This window comes from Elephantulus edwardii, unplaced genomic scaffold (genome assembly GCF_000299155.1).
Source record: "Elephantulus edwardii isolate Elephantulus edwardi_28Jun2011 unplaced genomic scaffold, EleEdw1.0 scaffold00045, whole genome shotgun sequence".
Lineage (NCBI taxonomy): Eukaryota > Metazoa > Chordata > Mammalia > Macroscelidea > Macroscelididae > Elephantulus > Elephantulus edwardii.
Window position 1 is genome coordinate 7528578 of NW_006399795.1, and position 22473 is coordinate 7551050.

The 22473-nt window shown below is 40.5% G+C and overlaps 1 protein-coding gene across 1 annotated transcript in view; it reads right to left on the reverse strand.

Moving 5' to 3' along the window:
* The window catches only part of CAMTA1 (calmodulin binding transcription activator 1), a 1380526-nt gene that overhangs the window by 596351 nt on the left and 761702 nt on the right, over nucleotides 1–22473 (reverse strand). The window lies entirely within an intron of this gene.

Here is a 22473-nt window from a genome sequence, read left to right on the forward strand (position 1 = left end):
AACTCCACTTTTCTACCTTTTCATAACACAGAGCTCAGACATGCTCAACTCCACTCTATATTTGATTCATCTGGAAATCTATTGATGCTACCTTCAAAATATGTCCAATATCCAATTCCTCACCATCTATATAGGTACACTCTAGTCCAAAGCTACATAATTTCTTGTCTGTATTATTTTATTATGTTTCTAACTGGTTTCCTTGAGCCATTCCATCTCTTTCATCACAGTCTGTTCTCAATAGAGTAGTTACACAAGTTCTTATAAAATGTTAAGTCAGGTCTTATTTCTCTAATCAAAATCCTCCATTTGACTCAAGGCAAAAACCAAAGTCCTTTTACTAAATAGCCTACCAGGCTCTTGAAGTCCCTGGATGATGCAAACTATTAAGCACTCAATTCTAACTGAAAGGTTGATAGTTCTACTCTACCTAGAGGTATTTAGGGATAAAGTGCTGGCCATTTGCTTCCAAAGCGCATACCTATTTATTGCTGTTGTTATGTGACATGAGTCCCTTTCAACTCATACAAAAGCCCTATATACAATATCCCTAAACCTGGTCTATCCTGTGCTAAGCTTATTGTCTCTGACATACCTACCCTCTTTACCCCAGTCATTGAGTCAATCCATCTCCTGTACTGTCACTTCACCATTCCAAGCATGATGTCACTCTCCAAGGACTGGTCTCTCCTTGCAACATGCCCAAAGTATGTCACATGGAGCTTCAGAATCCTTGCCTCCAAGGAGCAACCTGGTTTTGCTCTCTCTAGGGTGAACCTGTTTGTTCTCCTGGAAGTCCATATTATATTCAACACTCTTCCCAGAATCACAGCTCAAAGGCATCAATTCCCTAGTCTTGTCCAGCTTTCTGATGCAAAGCAAGTAATTGTGAAGACTATGGTCTGGATCAGTTGCACCTTAATCTCCAGACTGACATCATTGCCGGACAGCAGATATTTTGAATGCAATTCGTCTTTTGATAGCCTTACTTCTGGTACTAAAGGTGTTAACAATTTCGATCTCTTCACCTCTTTCACTCTTTGTGGCATATAAAGTTACTATTAGGTAGAAAAGGCATGAGGGCCAATAGTTTTTTTTATTTATAAGATGTCCTTTGGAACCTATTTCCACTTATCTCTTTTCCCATTCTCTTTCTCTTTCACAGGGAGTACCACAATGGGCCTGAACAGGACAGAGATCATGAGGATGGTACAGGATAGAGCAAGTTTCAGATCTATTGTTCATAAGGTCACTACGAGTTGTAGTTGACTTGATGGAACCTAACAACAGCAAACACAGAATCCACTCAAAGAACTCCTGCTTCCAATATAGAACTGTTATTTAATAAAAATCTTCACAGAAAGAACATATTAGTACATGGGGAAGGCTTAAGTGGAGAAGGTCATGGTTAAGGCATTCAAAGTAACTATAACAATCAGCTCAAACAGCAACAATTGTGAGGAAGACTCAACACTTGGCAGAATATTATTATATTGTGCATAATGTTGCTGTGAGTTGTAAGCAATTCATAACAATAAGAAAGCATCTAATAACAATGGTTTCATTTTGTTTGAGATTATCAAAGTACTCATTAATTGTATATTTTGTTAATTGTATTTACTTTTCATTTACCAACATGACTTAAATCTAAAAATCAGTCTGTTATGCAAAAATTGTGAAAATTATGCATTATGTGAAAATGGAGGATGACTTTATCAGACCACAGAGAAGAGTGAACGGTTGGGGGAAAAGGGTGGGCAGGGCGAAAAGTGCAACAGTGAATGAATGGAAATCCAAAGTCTCTGTAAATTTTCATTAAAAGTAATAATAATAGTAAAGAAATTTTTAAAAAACCCCACAGAATGACTGCATCATTACACAACTGCTAAGTGAGATCATTATAAAACTGTTCAATTACATCACTAGATAACTACCAAATTTGATCAATGCATAACTGCCGAGGCCACAAAAATCATAACCAGGCAGGCTGAAGTATAAACTTACACATCACAGTCAGCATTACTCTTCCCTTACATTGTAGTGCTTGTTACTGTCAGATGTATGTGATTAATGCACAAAATAGTCAGTAGATTTTTCACTACTGTCAAAATTTGAGACATCAGATAAAGACATAGTTGATAAGTAAGGAATAAGTGTATATTAAAATTCTAAGGTAACCCCTGGGAAAAATAAATAAAAGATAAAATATACAGACCATACAGAGAAAAAAAAATAGATAAATGCAAAAACACAAAACTCAAGCATTTTAAAACATGGCAAAAAACCAAGAAGAATCATAAAAAGAAAGATCCCAGAACAAGTAGAAAGTATGAGATGGTAAAAATGAACTCAAACAGATCGATAGTTACAGTCAATGTAAATAGATTCAATTCTCAAGTTAAAAGAAGAGATTGTCAGCTTGGATTGAAAATGAAATCCTGGTATAGGCTTTTTAAACCTGGTAGAGCTAAAACATAAGGAAATGAGAAGTTTAAAATGAAAGGATAGGAAAAGATACACCAAATACCAATCACAAGAAAGGAGATAAAATAGCCCTTAAGGACAAAAGTATTACCAGAGATAAAGAGGCTTGCTATCTACTGATAAAATATTCAATCCAAGAGGAAGACACAATAATCTAAACTTGTATATGCCCAATGATACAGTTTTAAAATGCTTAAAGTAAAATACAACAGAAATTCGAGGAGAAATTGACAATACCATATGACAGAAACTCAAGGAAAAATTGATAGAGGCATCATCATGATGGGGAAATTTTGATAAGCATGTCTTAGGATTTTATAGTTCACATAGAACAAAAGGAGAAGAGTAAAGATAGAAAATATTTTGATAATACAATTAACAAATTTGGTCAAATACACAGTACACAGTGCTCAACAACTGCAGAACACACATTCTTTTCAAGTACGTATGGCATTTTCAAGACTATAAATCAAGTCTCAACAACTAGCATGTAATCTATATTTCAGGGATCACAATCTCTAAGCCTTGATCCTTTCATTAAATAAGTGTTTACTGAGAATCTACTTAATTCTAACTCATAGCTACCCTATATCTTCTTCACAAAGATAAAAATCCTTATGGGAAGAGATTGCCCATCTTTCTCCCTAGGGTGTCATCCAGTACAACTCATAGTGATGCTACAAATAGATCTGAATCGTGTCCTATCCTGTGCTATCCTCCTCATTTCTGACATACTTGAGCCCACAGTGTCAATCCATCCCACTGAAAGTAGTCTCTTTTGCTGATCCTTTCTTCACTTTTTTGGATAATCTTCAGCAATATATTGCTTTCATGTGATTTTTTTTAAATTGTATTTTATATTGGTTTGCATACAAAATTCGTATACATTGTGTTTCACACCGCCCTTCATTCACATTGTGTTTCATACAATCATTCCCATAAATTGTGTTTTATAAACTTAATCCCCATTAAATTACGTTCACCATGACTTCACCTTTTCAGGTCCCTGATGGATCTTTCTCAGGTCCTTTACCCCACCTCCTTCCACTCACCAAATAGTGAGACCCTATGATTTCCCCTCTCCCCATCCTCACCCATCTGTTCCCACTCCTGCCCCCCTCGGATTCTTCTTGGATCTTTTACTAATTATCCTTCCATGTTTACAATAGTGGTTTTATGCAGTATTTGTCCTTATGAGACTGGATTTGTTCACTCAGCATTATGCTCTCCAGTCTCTCACAAGTCATGTAGTAATTTTTGAAACTGTTGCTCCTGAATGTTCCTTATTATTGCATCATGTGAATGTACCACACAATTTCTCAATCTACTGAATTGTGGTTGGACATTTGGCCTGTTTCCATGTTCTCACAATTGTGAATAACTTTGCTACAAACAATTGTGCACAAATCTCTGCTTGTGTCTCAGAAGATGGTATAGAATAGGGCAGATCTGGGTTCAGGACAGTTGTCCAGAGGGTCACTATGAGCCATACTCAACATGACTGTAACCCAACAACAGAAATAAAACATATGCATACATGTTTTATACAGAGAAATGGCAATTTAAATACAGAGAAATGGCAATTTAAAAAAAATAAGAGAACACGAAAAATTACGTCAAAAACTTATGTGAAATAGACAAATTACTAGAGAAATGTAAACAACCAAGTAAGATTCAGAGAGAGAGTGTTTATACCATTTCACATTTCTACCAATAGTGGCTGGGAGTTTTCATTTGAGTGATGGGACTGGATAGCTATTGCTAGGTGTCAGTGATGCTCTACAGCAGAGAGAGGCTAACAACTGCTCTGAGACTTCCAATTGCTTTTGCTTATCCAACCATACTCATTCATCTGTGGGTTGCCTATGGTGGCTTTCCACAAAGGCAGACTTTTGGGGCTATAGCCAAGATCATACATCTCACAAGCCAAAAGTGTTTATTATTTTTGGTGGTGGGATAATTTGGAATAGAATAGCAAGAATGTATACATACTTTAAAAATGTTAGCAGTGTCACTGAATTGTACATGTAGAATTTGTTGAAATGGTTTCTCTTTTACTGAGCATACTTCATCACACAGAAATAAATTAAAAAGAAAATATTAACTGAACTAGGCTTTACAGAGAGATAAATAGCCCAAGGCAAAGAAAAGGAATCGGAATTGGATATCCAGGGCTTTGGTTCTAGGGTAGATAAAGCTGAGGAACAAACATACAAGCTAATAGTCCAAGTGATTGAACCCCAAAGTAGTTTAAAGGCTCAACCAATGCTTACTTGTCATGCAAAGTTCAAGACAATTGGCATAAGGGATAAAGACATTTAGGTGAATGTCTGGTGCCTACAAGAACACTTAGATTCCTCAGAATTTCCTGAGCCATTAGAAGTGACTATTCTTTTTATTATTATTATTATTATTATTCCTCTAATGTATTTACAAAGTTTGAATACATTGTTTTTCACAAAAGATCCTTCCCATTTCCTTCACCTCACACATCCCTTGAATTGTGCAACCCTATGATTAACACCCTACCTCCCATCCTCACTCCTCTATGCCCCCCCTTAGATCCTCATACTCATTCTATAATAATGGTTTTATATAGTATCTGTCCTTGTGGGACTGAGTTAGTTCACTCAGCATAATGCTCTCCAGTCTCTGCCAAGTGAGGTAGTCATTTATAAAATGATTGCTCCTGCCTGCTGTGTAGTATTCCATTGTATGACTGTACCACAATTTCTCAGTCTATTGTTTGTGGTTGGACATCTGGGCTATTCTTATTAATTAAGAGCTAGTATCCCCTTTGTTCTGAGAGTGCACAGGTCTTCCTCCCGTAAGACGACAAGATCTGTCCTCATCTTCTTATTAAATAGTGAATTTCTAAAATTAGGGTTAGACTGCAGCCTCCGGTGGGGATGTGTTGGTTCTGGCACAGAAGGGAAAGAACTCTATCTTAAAGGAACTGAGGCCCTAGCCAACATGTACTAGCAGGAAGAGAGGGTTTGATTCCTAGGTTAAATGGTTAAGGGAAATTGGTCATAAACTCACATAGTGAAGGGTTTTTTTCCCCAACAAAAGACATCAAGGGTGGATGCCTGAAAGGTGAGTGGACTCAATAAAAAGAGGAGATTGAAACTGTCAATAGCTTCATCTTGCTTGGATCCACAATTAACACCCGTGGTACCAGTGCTCAGGAAATAAGGAGATGCATTGCACCGGGAAAACATGTAGTCAGGGACCTTTCCAAATTATTGAGGAGTAATGATGTCACTTTGAGGACTAAGGTATGTCTGATTCAGGCCATAGTCTTTCTGATTACTAGCTATGCATCTAAGAGCTGGACAATGAATAAGGATGACAAGAAAAGACTTGATGCATATAAGCTGTGTGCTGGAGAATAGCACTGGACATCCCACGGACAGCTAAGAGAATGAACAGATAGGTCTTGGAGCAGGTGCAGTCAGAGTGCTCTTTGGAGGCAAGAATGGAAAGGCTTCATCTCACATGCTTTGAGCATGTTGCTAGGAGGGGTTATTCCTTGGAGAAGGAAGGGAAGGGTGGAGGGTCAGCAAAGGAGAGGAAGACCCTCAACCAGGTGGATTAATAAGGTGACTGATGCAATGTGTTCTTGTGTGCCAGGAAGTGTGAGGATGGCGCAGGATAGAACAGGGTTCAGATCTTTTGTTCAGAGGGTTGCTGTGAGTCATACTCAACGGCACTTAACAACAATCTTCTTATGTCTCCACATCTTAGTTTTCAAACTTTGACTCATAAGCAAGGGGTGCAAAGAGGATCTTGAAACTCTGAAGAAGCAGTTACTGTCATGATACCCCTTAGTCCTCTAAAGGACCATTTGCTGAGAATATGTAGATATTTCAAGGACCATTGGACAGGGTTTGAGATGATACTGACACTCAAAGACTTTAAGTGTTATCATGGTCCATCTGCTAGAGCAAGGGACCCAAAAATAAACAGAATTCTGACAGTGTTCATTTAGAGTGAGTCTGCCAAGTCTGTGGATCTATGCAGTGATTATTTCCCATCTTTGAATGTATAATTGGAATTAACTTACTTGACAATTGGTGAAGCCCATTTAGGATTTCTATATGCTGTAGGGTAATAGAAAGGAGGGCCAGTGGCAATCTCGAATCTTTATCTCTCTCTTACATATATACAGATACAACCCCAATAGATGGAGATCAATGACACCTTAAAGATATAAAAGAAGCAGGAGTGGTGGTCCCCATTGTGTCTTCACTTAATTAACCAGATTAGTCCCTATGAAACAGGATGGACCTTGAAAATTGTCTGCAGAACAATCACCACAGTCACTGTACTACATGTCTTCCCTAGAGTATATATCTCAGATACATGGGATACATGGAATATGAATACTGATCTTATTCTTTTCTATCCCAGTCAAAAACAAAATCAGAAAAATTTTCCATTCATATGGAACAGCTAACAATATTCATTTAAAATAAAGAAATAAACATAAAGACCAAACTGAGTACTAGAGGAAATGTCCTTAATATAAATACATATATTCAAACCATATAGTAATATCATAACTAAGAGTGGATTATTTAAAGTTTTCCTTCCGAGATCAGGAAGAAGACAAGAATGCTAACATTCCAATTTCTATTTGATATTGTACCAGCGGTTGGAACTAGTGTAGTAAGGCAAGAAGAAGAAATCAAAGGCTTAAGAGGCAGACTGAAAAGAATAAACTCTTATTGTTTGCAGATGGCATGATTACATCCGTAGAAAACACAAAGTCTACATATAAGCTATTAGAATGAATAAATAAAGTTAGTAAAATCACTAGATACAAATCCAATGTACAAAACTTGTGTTTCTCTACACCAGCAGTCATCAAATATACAATGAAATTTATGAAATATAAGAATTACTATAAGCATCAAAAATATCATTCTCTGATAATAAATAACAAAAGATTGCACAAAAGGTGATACTTTAAAATTACTGAGGACAAGCGCATTGTTTTGTTTATGGTTGATTTCTCTTGAAATAGACTTAGCCAATGATAGGTATTTAATGTGCATTTGCTCAATGAATGACTCATTGAATTAATAAATGGTTATCTATGCATTTTTCATTTTCATTGTCAAAAAGCTCTGGTGGCCTAGTGGTAAGGATAGTGATGCAATCCCAAAGGCACATGGTTTGAATCCATCAGCTGCTCTGCGGAAGAAGGATGAGCAATCACTTCCCATGCAATTAAACTGCCTCTGAAAACCTCCTGGAGGGTCAGCTATGAGTCAGTTCTGATTTGATGGCACATATAAACAACAACATCTAATACTCACTTTTCAGATCTCAGTGTCACTTCCTAAGAATAACCCTGACCCAGATCAGATCTCCATGTTCTTGCAATTCCTCCTTTCAATTGCTGTTGTTGTTTTCGGATGCCATCAAGTCTACTACAACTCACAGTGACCGTATGAGCAATAAATAGATCTGAATGAACCTTGCCCTGTCCTGTGCCATTCTCACAATCTCTGATATCATTGAGCCCACTGTCACTGTGTCAATACATCTTGTTGGTTTGTTTTTTCCCCCCTCTTTATCTGATGCTGTCTTTCCAAGCTTGTTATTATTCCCACAAATTGGATCTCGTGACAACATGCCCGAAGGATCTGAGATGAAGTTTCATCATCCTTGCTTCTAAGGAGCAATCTGGTTGTATTTCTTCCAAACAGACTTGTTTGTTCTTTTGGCAATCTATGGAATAGTCTTGGAAGCAGGAGTGGCATACACTTCCTAAACAACACGCCTCTAGAAACTATGAACTTTGATAAAGGATGATAGTTATAGAAGGCTTCTGGCCTTTTGGTCATAGGGTCACTATAAGTCATGCTCGATTCAATTGCAATCAACAACAGCAACAACATGGAATAGTCAGTACTCCTCTAACACCACAACTCAAAGGCATCGATTATTCTGTCATCCTTATTCACGGTCCAACTTTCAGATGCATAAAATGTAATTGAAAAGACCATGGCTTTGGTCAGGCACACCTTAGTCATTAAACTGGTATCCTTGCTCCTTAGCACTTTGGAATTACTCATTGCAGCTTTAAGCAAGTGATAAGTTGGGTTACTGGTGGTTTAATGTCTATCTTCCCCACTAGGATGAAGGCTCCAAGATGGTAGAAAATGTGCTTGGTCTAGAGAACACCAATCCATTTGCTGATTAGTTGGTTCTGACTCATGGCCACCCCATGTGTTTCAGAGCAAAACTGTGTTCCTTGGGGTTTCCAGTGGTTGTGATCTTTCAGAAGCAGAGCACCAGACCTTTATTCTGAGTTCCTCTTAGTGGATTTTAACCACCAGCCTTAGAAGCCAAGACCCTTAACCATGTATGCTGCTGAGGGATCTCCTTAGTGTAAACACATTTGATGGACCAAATGATGCATCACTGTTTTTCAACTCAGTATCATCTCTGAAGCTTTACAGCAGTTCGTTTCCACTCTGTCACCAGACGTGACTCCACGCTGCCTTCTTATTTGCTTAGTTGCCCATATCTGGTCCACCTTCTTCAGTAAGGACCCACAAATCAGCGCATCTATTCAAGGAATATATGTGAGACATCTGTGTGTACCAGGTGCTGTGCTAGTTCTGGGTGTGCAGGAGTCAGTAAATTGCATTGCACCTGAGAGCTTGGTTTTCTCTTAGTGGTGGGTGAGGCCCCTGCACAATGAGAAAGAGCTCCTCCTTGTCTGACTGCAGAGAAGGGTTCTCCCTTTTTACAACATTTTATGTAATTTCCAAAAATAGCTGAGGGAAAACATTCCTCCTCTCCTATTTGTCACATCCAATAATCCTCTCACATGGAATTCCAATTTGGTAGCTCTCTCGGCTGAGTAGTCATCTAAGGAAACCCCATTAATACAGTCAAAGATCGTATGAGCTGTGATTCATTTAATACCAAAATGTAGGGGAGAAATCAATAATACTTAGCTCTGGTCACATTACATTTTTCTTTAACCAAAGTAAGTGTCTCCGGTATATATTCCCCTAAAATGGTTGTGAAACGTATTGCCCTTTGCCCCTCCTATTAAAGTTACCCAGTATTGTGTGCTTTTCAGGGTATACCAGTCAGCCACCCAGGAGAGGCAGTGGCCAACTGTCACAGACTATGTTTGCATCCCCCAGTGAAGCTTTGACTGACCAATTCAGCTCATAACATTCAGAAAAACTACAGCTGCCACTTGGTATTGCATCTGTGCTTCCCTGGGCTCCTGAAACAACAATGCAGTGCAATTTCTGCCTTATTTGGAGGAGTGCGGGCCTGTTCTCAGAGCAGCAGTAAATTCTGAGCCAGGGAAGGGGGCTCCCTGGGACTCCTTGGGAAAACCAGTCTCTGGCACCACCACCACTTTCTTCCTTTCAGATATTTTAGCCCCAGATCTCTTCATTTCTCCAGTTCTATCAGTGTGTTCCCCCCTATCCCAAACGAATTAGACATGAAGATCCTGGTGGTAGAAAGGGCCTTGATGAGCAAAGCATCTCCCCAGAGTCTGAAATGGATCAAAAAATGTGCTTGAGGTAGAAAAAGAACTGGGGGGGGGGGGAAGAACTCTATCCACATTGCCATTTTTTCTTTGATAAGGTAACTTATTCCTAAAAGTGGTCATGCAAAGCATTGCCCTCCATCCCTCTGCTCAGATGTCCAATGTTGTGGCTCATTCATGGTGTACCAATTGGTCAACCAGAATAGACTCCCAGCCAGTCTGCTACAGACCAAGTAAATGGGCTCCTGTCACACAGATGTCTTTCACCTCAACTGCTAGAGGACCCCGTCCATCCTCATTTCATCCTATTTCAATAGATCCAAGCACAGGTAAGAGGATGCCAAGAGGAGTTGATCAAGCTCACTGTAAGCTTCTTTGACTGGGCTATAGATACTAACTCCTTATAGATGGTCTACTATGAACAGTCACACTATTCTATCTAGTGACATGCAAGTGTGTACATGCACATACACATGCATACTCATTAACCCTGTCCTCACAGTGATCTGTGCATCATCCCATTTTACAGATGAGGACACGGAGTTAGAGAAAGGTTAAGTAACTTCCTCTAGGCCACACAGGTCTCAGATGAGCACATGTAGTAGGTTTTGGGAGAGCGGAGCGGATGTAGCTCGGCGGTCAGCTTCCACAGAGCCAAGCACCTCCTGGCTGAGGCTGCCTTCTGTCTTCCTACGCCTGCCATTCAATCCTCCCCATCTCAACGGTCCTTTATACCTCCTGCATCTCAACAAAGAAACTCCTATCGACCTCACAGGACTAGTCCCTGGGAGAGGAGGAGCGAGGATAACTTTCCTCCCCACAGGAAGATGCCCATTTAGTGCCATGGGTCCACACTCATGTCCTGGCTTAAGAATTTTTCTACAATCTCTTTCACAGCCACCTCCCACCCCACTACTGAGATTGTGCTCCTGTGGGCTTGTGGTCCCAAATAACTGCTGAGACAAACTCTGTCACTCTTCTCAGCTTTTCACATGGTGTGACCCCCTCACCTATTTAGGGACAACTTTTACTCATTCATGAGTCTCCACTCAAAAGCCACCTCCTCTAAGAAGTCTTCCTAGGTTATACTAGCCTTAGAGGATCTTCCTCTCATATTCTCTTGGCCCATACCACCTTCCTTACTGCTGTTAGCTCATTACAGGGCAGTCACTTACATGCCTGCTTCTTCACCAGATGTGAATACTGGCTTCATTCCTGTATCCTCTCAACTAGCAGAATGCCAGTGTGTAAAGGTCTATAACTAGATGAATGAACAGTAAAAGCATCTAGTATGTGCTCTATAAGGAGCCCCTGTATAGTTCAAATGAACAAATGTTGTTTTACTAACCAAAAGACTGGCAGTTCAAACCCACTAAGAAATGCCTAGGAAGTAAGACCTGGCTGCCTGCTTCTGAAAGGTCACAACCTTCAACACCCAATGGAGCAGTTCTGTTCTGCACCCACTGGGTTCCCATTAGCCAGAAACTACCTGACAGCAACTTACAATGACATGCTCTATAAATGGTCTAAGCACTGGTCCATCAATTTGCTGTACTGAGGTAACCTGGAGTGGTGGTGATGCTGAACTCTGTGCCCCTGGTGTGCCAAATGCCGTAACGATTACCCAAGGTGGACAGTGTTTGGTAGCTCCCCGATTAAGACATGTTTGGAAGCAGAAGTGGCATCCACTTTCTAAACAACATGCCTCTAGAAACACTATAAACTTTGTGAAACAATGATAATTATAGAAAGACTTCAGGTCTTTTGTTCATAGGGTTGCTATGTGTTGTGCTCCACTTGACAACAATCATCATCAACAACAATGCAAATAGCAACAATAGTCCATTATTAAGTTTTTATTACATGTCAGAGAATATGTTAGTACTTCACATGTGCTCACTAAATTAATTTTTAAATCATCCTCAGGGACACTGAAGGGAGCTCTGGTGGCTTAGTGGTAGGGAACTGCACTGCCAATCTGAAGGAATATGGTTCGAATCCACCAGAGGAACTCTGGGAAAAAGATGGGCAATCTCCTCCTATATGATTAACTGCCTCTGAAAACCTGCTGGAGGGTCAGCTGTGAGTCAATTCTGACTTGTTGGTACTTAACTACAACAAGGGGCTCTGTGTGTGTTTTACAAGTTGCCCAACTTGACTCAGTCAACAAACCTGATACATAACCCAGGCCTAGTTGCGTCTGAAGCAGAGAAGGCAATTATTTTCCCCGTCAGTCCCGAGGTCTCAAATCCTTTGCATAGAAAACACTAAATCAAATTCTGCCTCCTACATATATGGACCCAAGCCAAACCTGACACCTCACGCACCCAGACAACTGCCTTGAGCTGACAGCAGAGCTAATTTCCCCGCAGCTTCAGGACCTGAACATCCCCCCTTCAGTGGTGGCACCGATCCCCGAGGTGTGTGGGTGGATTCACCATGAACCTCGGCCCCACTGCTGCTCTATAAGTCAACAGCTGCCAATTTGCTTTCCAGGAGAAGGGCCAACGAAATTGTACCTTCAAGTTTGTTCTCATTCACTCCCTGTGCTTTCTGACATCCATTCCTGACCCCCGGGCCCCAAACTCCTTCAACATTCTTTGTGCTGGTCTGTCTTCCTCTGAATCTAATCATCCCTCTTGTCGATGTCTCAAGGTCAGGTCTGCCCTTCAGCCAGCAAGATGCTCAGGAAGATTAAAACTTGAGGGTTCTTTTTGGGACTGGAGAGGAAGGCTAGGTTCCCGGGGGGGTCAGCCGCTGTTAGTCAGATCTCAAATGTACAGCAAGGACTTCAGGCCCTGCGGAGGTGCTCCTGAAGCGGAACACTGAATTGAGGGCACCGGGGAAGGGAGTTATATCCCAGAGGGGGAATCTGTAGCTGTCAGGAATTGGAGAGATTTGTCAATAGCACATAGAATCAACTCCCTACATTGAGAAGCCCAAGTCACGATTCCATTTGTTATATGACGACGTGAAGAGCATGGCTCTTTTTAAATTTTTTTTCATGCTCCTTTCTCACTGTTTCCCTTTTCTCTACAAAAGGGAATTGGTGCCTATCCTCCTTTGGTTCAGAATTATTGGAAGTCATCAGTTAAAAGACATCTGCGTTCCATGATTAAAAGATACAGTCATATCCTAAATTGTATATTGTGTTATGACCTAGGCCAGAACCACAAATACACAAAGTCATCTATCTGGGCATAAAATGAGTCCATCTGGGAAAAAGGATCATTCTGGAATACAGACAGACTCAGAACCTGGGCATATTCTTACTTGGATGTGTAAGGTCCTGGTAGTAAGGTCACCAGTAGGGGCACTCTTCCCTGTCTGACAATAGTTGTATCCACTCAGGACCAGTATTATGATTTGAATTGTATCTCCTCCAAATAGCTACTGAAACTTTAATCTCTGGTGCCTGTGTACCTGATCTTATTTGGAAATAAGATCTTTGAAGTTTGGTGTTATTTGTTATTAGGTGCTGTTGAGTTGAGCACAACTTATAAGGATCCTATGAACAGCCTACCTGAAACCTGCTCTATCCTGTGCCGTCCTCAGCTTCTCTGAGACACTAGAGCCCACTGCTGAAGTCACAGTGTCATTCCATTTCTTTGTGGGTCTTCTCCTTCACTGACCCTGTATCAAGCATGGTGTCTCTTTCCAAGGACTAGCCTCATCAAGCTACATGGTCTAAGTATGAAAGCCAAACTTTGGTCGTTCTTGCCTCCAAGAAACCCTCAGGCCATGACTCATAGTGACTCCAAGAACAACAGAACTAAACCTCACCCGATCCTGCACCATACTCATGACCTCTGATATGTTTGAGCCTATTAGAGTCACTGTGTCAAACCATCTAATTGAGAGTCTTCTTCTCTTTCTCTGGCCCTCCACCTTTCCCAACATGTCTTTTTCCAAAGACTGGCCCCTCCTGATGATATGTTCAAAGTATGTGAGATGATGTTTCACGTCCTTGCCTTTAAGGAGCACCCTGGTTTCACTTTCTCCAAGTCAACACAGGTCATGCTGGAGTGGTTGTTAGGCATCATTGGGTCTATTCGGACTCATAACAACCCCGTGTGGAAGAGCAGAATGGCCCTATTGGGCTTTTAGGTTGCAATTTAGAGGAATAAATGACTAGGTCATTCTCCCTTTGAACTTCTGTATGGGTGTAAAAGGCCAAGTTTTTGGTTAGTGGCTGAGTGTTTTGTCTTTGCCCCAGGGGAGTTGTAGGGTGGGTCCTAAGCCAATCATGTCCCTATAAAAGAGGAAAATAATGAGAGAGAGAGAGAGAGAGAGAGAAAGGAGAGGAGAGGAGAGAAGAGGAGAGGAGAGGAGAGGAGAGGAGAGAGAGACAGAGAGAGAGAATGAGCGTGAGCAAAGGGAAGACAATGCTGTGGTGATGGAGTTATGCTCAAGTCCAGGAATGCAGGACTACCAGAAGCCAGGAGAGACAAGGCAGGATCTTGCCTTCAGAGAGCATGGCCTCTCTGAACACTCTGAACTTGGACTACTAATCTCTACAAGGAGAAGAGAACAAATTTTTCTCTCACAAACTGAATGCACGATACTTTGCTCTTGCAGCCCGGGACACTGATACAGCCAGAAAATTCATCCTCACCCAAGCTGTTGTGCTGAAAGCACACTTCAGCTACAAATGCCTTCTGTTGAAGAACTCTTCCTTTGAGTTGTTGAACGGCTGCTGCATGGGAAGAGAGAAGCAGGATTGTGGGGCTCTTAATGAAGAATTACTGGGTAGCACAAATAGTTATGCACTCGCCTACAAAATAGAAAGGTTGGAGCTTCAAGTCCATCCAGAGGTGCCTCAGAAGAAATGTCTAGTAACTTCCTACTTCTGAACTGTCAGACGCGGCTTTGACAAGTCCATGGAGCATGGTGCTACCCCAACATTCATGGGGTCACACTGAGTCTGAATCTACTCGACGACAGCAGTGGCTTGGCTTTTTTCAACTGCCATTAACACCAACTGATAGAAGTTGACTTCAGGCCTGTGTGAGAATTTTCTGCACCTCCAGCTTTTCAGTCCTATAGATGGATATGTCTTAAAGGAATGAACTTCCTCTCCTGGCAAGTGTTTAAGTAGGGCCAAACAATTAATTGTCTTTGGGGAATAAATAGTGAAGGTGGTTGCTTGGCCTGCCCACAGTAAAATCTAGATTCTGGACACAAAAATGCCTTGGAGACATGCAAGCCTTTAATTAGGGGGCTGGGGCGCCATGTTGGTGCCTGCTATCTGTTTTGGTTCTCATATGAGACTCTACCTACTTCTTTACCACCTCCCCAAGGATGACTGTTGCTTACAACTAAGTAACCTTCTTTCCAAGCCTGCTCTCCTGAGTTTTCAGATTCATTTTCTTCCTTGTATTTCTTTCCTAATGCACTGGATTAAATTGATAAAGGAAACTCTAAGAGCATCTAAAAGTACTGAGAGTAATTTGATGATCACTCACACACTCCACCACCATCAAACCATCACTTTTAACACACTGCAACCCTCTATTGGGTTTCTGACACTGTAAATCCTAATGGGAGGAGACTGTCTATCTTTCTTGGACTTGCTGGTGGATTTAAAATGACAGAGACCCACAGCCTTTGGGTTAGCAGTGCAATTAACTCTAGGTTATACCACCCGAGCTCCCCAATTTGATAACATATATCAAAATTTTAAAATAAATCTACTCAAATTCTAGTTTTAAGATGGTGGAGCAGATGTGATGTTGACCCTGTGGGGTTACTGTGAGGCTGAATTTGACATGACAGAAAGAGATTTGGGGTTCTCATAATGGACATTTTTCAGCTGTGATAAGATACACAGAAGATACTAAAGAATCTGCAAAATTATAATTGTTGTTGTTTGTTGTTATGTGCCTTTGAGTTGCCTGCGACTCATAGCAACCCTATGCACAAATGCCCTAAACCCTGCTCCATCCCGTGCCAGTCTTATTGTCTCTGATACACCTGTCCGCATTACCCTAGTGACTGAATCAATCCATCTCATCGAGGGTCTTCCTCTCCTGCACTGTCCCTCTACCCTTCCAAGCATGATGTCCCTCTCCAAGGACTGATCTCACCTTGAAACACGTCCAAATTATGTCAGATAAAGCTTCAGAATCCTTGCCTCCAAGGAGCAGCATGGCTTCACCCTCTCCAGGATGAACTTGTGTTCTCCTAACAGTTCATGGTATATTCAATACTATTCTCCAGCACCAAAGCTCAAAGACATCAACGCTCCTTCTATCATCCCTAGTCATTGCTCTGATGCATAGCAAGTAACTGCAAGGACCATGTCCTATTCAGGTGCACCTTAGTCTCCAGACTGACATCGTTGCTCTTCAGTACTCTGGAGAGGTCTCTAACAGCAGACTTTACCAGTGAAATTAGTCTATTAATTTTCTGGCTGCTGGTACCAAGTGTTGATTATAGAGCCAAACAAACTGAAGCTGTCAACAATCTCAATCTCTTCACCATCTATCATGATACTGCCAATCGGCCTGGTGGTGAGAATCTTTGTTTTCTTAATGTTGAGCTTCAATTCATATTGAAGGCTGCAGTCCTTGACCTTGTGCAGCAAGCACTTCAGGTCCTCCTCAGTTTCAGCAAGCAGGGTTGTGCCATCTGCATTATGCAAATTGTTGGTGAGTCTACCTCCAGTCCAGATGCCACACTTCTCATATAGCCCAGCCTCCCAGATAATCTGTTCTGCATATAGGTTGTAAAGATATGGAGATAAGACACATCCTTGACACACACCCTTCCCAATTTTGAGCCATGCAGTGTTTCCTTGCTCTGTTCTGACAACTGCCTCCAGGTCCAAGTATAGGCTTCTGATAAGCACAATTAAGTATTCTGGGATTCTCCTTCTCAGAGTCAGCTACTGTTTGTTGTGATTCACATAGTCAAATGTCTTTGCATACTCAATGAAACACGGATAGACATTCCTCTGGTACTCTCTGCTCTCAGACAATATCCATCTGACATTAGCTGTAATATCCCTAATGCCATGGCCTCTTCTAAATCCAGCCTGCACTTCAGGCAGTTCTCTGTTAATGTGCTGCTCTGGTCGTTTTTGGATAATCTTCAGCAGAATCTTGCTTGCATGTGATATCAATGATACTGTTTTGTTTACTTCCACACTCTGTCAGATCACCTTTCTTTGGAATGGAAACAAATATAGATCTCTTCCAGTCAGTCAGCCAGGTGGCTGTCCTCCAGATTTCTTGGCACAACTTGGTGAGCACATCCAGGCCAGCATCTATTTGTTGCAGTATGTCAATCAGTATGCCACCAATTCCTTGGGCCTTGTTTTTTGCCAATTCTTTCAGAGCAGCTTGAACTTCTTCCCTCATCACTACAGGCTCTTGCTCATACATTGCTTCATGAAATTCTTCTGTGTCCACCAATTCCTTTGGGTATAATGACTCTGTATATGTTTTTCATCTCTTTTTAATGCTTCCTGCACCATTTAATACTCTGCCCAAAGCATTCTTAAGTATTGCAACCCGAGGTTTGAATTTGTTCTTCAATTCCTTCAGCTTAAGAAATGCTGAGCGAGTTTGGCCCTTCTTATTTTCTGAATCCAGCTCCTTGCACATTTCATTATAATACTTTGTCTTCTTGTACTGACCTTTGGAATCTTCTGTTCAACTCCTTAATATCTTCTTTTTGCTTTGGCTTCTCGATGCTCCAGTGCAATATTAGCATTTCTTCTGACATTCATCTTGGTCTTTTCTTCCTCCTTTGTCTTTGTAATTATAATGATAATTTTTAAATTATTATCCCCTAGAATTCAAGTAGGTTGGAAAAGTCATGGGATACAAAGGTTACATACATGTGTTGTCAGAAACCTTAAAAATTGGCTTTTCTAAACATTGCATTAGTCCCCATTGGTGGCATGGTCTGCTTTAACTTAACCATCTACCTTAACTGCAGATATATGGTCTTGCAAATCATCAATAGCTGTGGGATCAATATAAGAGAGCATTTTCCACACTGTGAGAGATGATAATGGGAAGAGGATGAAGAGACTGTGACACTGCTGTGAAGGATTTTGGCACTGCTGGGAACTTACTGTGGCAAGGTGTAACCAGAGGAACCCTGGAGATAGATCCACAGTTAAAGGTTTTGCTTGCTGGATGATTGGAAAAGATGACTTTTAAGATCTCTGAGATAAAGTTTGCTGGATGATTGAGAAAACCAGAGGTGCATATTTGTGTTGCTGAACTGAACCCAGACTTTTACTAATTGAGAAATTGTGCTTTGTTAATCTGTCCTGGGACTGATGGGCCAAACTTGGACTTCCATTGTAATTTTTTTCCCCCTGGCTCCCTCCCTCCCCAACCTATGCCCCTGGTAAACACCAAAACTCTGAGTAAAGTCTGTAACTCAAGTTGCAGTGACTATTGGACTCATGATTGGCATAAATAGGTACAGAAGCATGTGGGCTAGCATGTCTGACCATGTTTGGAATGGTATTTGGCTATTTGTATGGTAATATGGATGGTATTGATAGGGAAAGTTACCCTTTATGAAGCAAGTAGAAGTCAGATTTGGCCAACTCCATGTTGCATCTACTCCTTATATAAAACAAAAAATAAACTGTCTTCCTATATAATTATGATAACAGATCAGAAACAGATGTTTTAAAAATACCACTTAGAACTAACTCAGTCACATAAGAACAAATATGGTATAAGACCATTATTGTAGAAATGGAAAGATAACTAGTAAAATGGAAATGAGGATCCAAGGGGGATGTGGAGGGTATGAGCCGAGGGGTAAGGATGGGCAGGGGTGTAATCAGAGGGTCGTACAATCTGATGGGTAGAGGGATGGGCTGGGTAAAGGAAATGGGGAAAAGCCAGTGTGAAAAACAATGTATACGGACTTTGTAAGCAAATCAGTATGAAATAAAAATTTATTTAAAAGAATACCACTTAAGTAGTTTTCCAACAATGAAATACTCTAGTTTAAAAACTAACAAAATATGTATAAGAACTATTTGCTGAGAGTGATGAATACTAATGAAAGAAATAAAAAAGGATCTAAACAAATGGACCATAGATTAATTGAGATAACTCAATACAGTACAGATTTACATTTATTTTTTAAAGTGATTTATATTTAATGCAATAACAACAAATGTCCCAGGAGTTTTTATAGACATATACAAGTTGATATGGTGTTCTAATGTTAAGAAGCTGCACTGCAATCCTGAAGGCATGTATTTTAAATCCACCAGATGCTCCCCAGGAGAAGGACAAGTAATCACCTCTCTCACAATTAAGTGCCTGTGAAAAGCTTTTGGAGGGTCAGCTCTGTGTCAGTTCTTACTTGATGCTACACAACAACAACAACATTGAAAGGAAAAGAAACTAAAATAAATAAAAATATTTTCAACAAGAAAAAATGTTGGTGCCTCAGTTCTCATATTCTCAGGGTATATTCCAAATAGTGGAATAGCTGGGTCATATGAAATTTCTATGTTCAGCTTTTTAAGGAAGAGCCAAACTGCCTTCCAGAATGGCTGCAGCATTTCACAGTCCCACCAACAATATATAAGAGTTCCTTTCTCTCCATATCCTCTCCAACATCTATTACTTGTTTCCCTGTTAAACTTTGCCACTCTTACTGCAGTGAGATGGTGCCTCATTGTGGTTTTGATTTGCATCTCTCTTATTGCCAATTATTTGGAAACAGGCCAAATGTCCAACCACAAACAAATGGATTGAGAAATTATGGTACATTCACACAATGGAATACTACGCAGTACGCAAGAGCAATAACTTTGTAAATTATTACCTAACTTGGGAGGGACTAGAGAGCGTTATGCTGAGCAAACTAACTCAGTCCCACAAGGATAAATATTGTATAAAACCATCATTGTAGAATGAGTATAAGGATCCAGGAGGGGTGGGAGAGGCTGGAAACAGAGGGATGTTGATGTGCAGGGGGAAAGGTGGGGGATGAATTATTGGACAGGTCCTTGGAGAGGGACATCATGCTTGGTAGGGTGGAGGAACAGCGCAGGAGGGGAAGACCCTCTATGAGGTGGATTGATTCAGTGACTGGGGTAATCGGGATGGGTGTGTCAGAGGCAGTGCAGTTGGCACAGGATAGAGCAGGGTTTAGGGCTGTTGTACATAGGGTCGCTGTGAGTCGCAAACGACTTGATGGCACATAACAACAACAACAACAATTTGATGGGTGGGAAGGTGAGGGAAATGTAAAGAATTTGTTCAGATTTGTATTAGAATTTTGTAAATAATCTAGTAGAGAAAAAAAAAGAATTAGGGTTGGAGAAATTGATGTTGTTGCTAGGTGCCATAGAGTATGCTTCAAAGTGATCCTGTGAAAAACAGACTTGAATGCTGTCCTGTCCTGTGCCATTCTCATCATGTCTGACACATTTGAATCCATCTCTCTGAGACTCTTCCTCTCTTTAGCTAATTTCAGAGAAATTACACCACCCAATAATTGAAAACATACTATATCCATGGGGAAAGGATGGACAATCTCCTCCTGTGTGATTAACTGCCTCTACAAACCCATCAGGGGTCAGCTTTGGGTCAGTTCCAACTCTATAGTATACAACAACAACCAAATAATCATACAAGGAATTGTGCTGCAATTCTAAAGGCACATGGTTTGAACCTACCAGCTACTCTGCAGAAGGACAGACAATCTTCTCCCTTGAAGTGCAATGTCTCTGAATATCTACTGGAGGGTCAGCTATGGATCTGTTCTGAGTCAATGGTACACAAGAACATAAACCTACAGGGAAGTTCTTACGGCACAGTATATTAAGTACTGTACTGATAACCAAGAGACTAGAGTTCAAATCCATTAGCTTTAGGGAGAGAAGGATGCATAGCCTCCTCACATAAATATTTAGCACCACGGAGAGTTGCTATGAGTAGCAAGAGAGTCAATGGCAGTGGGATAAACATACAAGGAGTCATGGTGGTGGACTGGATAGGCTGCTTATAGTAAGGTTGACCATTCAGACCCACCATCAGCTCTGAAGGAGAAAGAAGGGGTAGTCTTCTTCCATAAAATTAGAACTAATCATAGCTGACCCTTCACTGGGTTTCAGAGGCTGTAAATCACATGGAAGGAAATGGCCCATCTTTCTCCCTCAGATCTGCTGTGGATTTGAATTGTCAGTGATGTGCAGTAGTTGGGTTAGCAGTGCAATTCCCTGTGGACTATACCACTAGAGTTCCCTCTACAAAGGTTACACCCTTGGAAACCATATGGGGCCGTCTACTCTAGTCTAGAGGGTCACAGTGAGTTAGAATCGACTTGCCAGGGATGGGTTTGGTTTGAAATTTGTATAAAACAAAAGTAATCACAACACTGGCAAAGGTAGAGTGACACATAGATCTATGAACAGAATAGGGAGTCTAGAAACAGACTCCATAAATACTATAAATTCACTGTTGTTAAAGTTGCAAAGTGATAACAGGGTGGCCTCTGGGGAGAAGGCATAATACTGGGGAAAGGGAGAGGAGGAGAGAGTAAGACACATTTTCCTTTTTTAAAAGTTTTATTGACAGTTTTTTTAAATGAAGGTTTACCAAGAACTTGGATTTCCATTCATTCACTGTTGTGCATTTTCCTCCCTACGCACTCCCAGTTTGCTTTTCTCTTTAAAAATAATTCTTTCATTGTTGCACATTTGCTCTCCCCCCCGCCCATTCACTTTTCTAAGCACCTCTTGTTCTAGACTGTTGTCCAGACATAATAATACCTAGTACAAATAATACCTAATCATATATTCCTTTTAAACCATTTCTCCCCCCATCTGTTTCAGTATAGTGTACATAATTTCTTCCTTTTTTTAGTTTTCCCTTAACCCCCATGTCAGTCCACCTGTTTTATAACAATGGTATTATGCAGTATTTGTCCTTTTGCAACTGAGATATTTCACTCAGCATAATATCTTCCGGGGTCACCTATTTTGTATACTATTTTATGATTTCCTTGTTTCTCAGTGTGGTATATTCCATTGTGTGAATATACCACAACTTCCCTATCCATTCTTTTTTGATGGGCAGTTGGTTGTTTCCATTTCTTTGTTATTGGGAACAATGTCAACAATAAACATAGGTGTGCATATATCTGTTTGAATAGCAGTTCTGGTTTCTTTAGGGTGGAAGACACATTTTCTGCTTTTTGAACTCTTTATTATGTGCATGTATTAGATTATTCCTTCGAATTTTCCATAATGAACAGTTGATGCATAATTTTAATAATATGCATACCATTTTATAAAAAATACCATTGACAGAAATTTATCCTAAGAAAATAATCCAACAAACACACAAAACACACGTGAAAAAGCACACTTAGAAGTAAAATACGAAAATTTCTGGAAATAATGTTAATAATCTCATAATTGCATAACTGTTAAGTATCTTTGAGTTGGAACTGACTCATAGTTG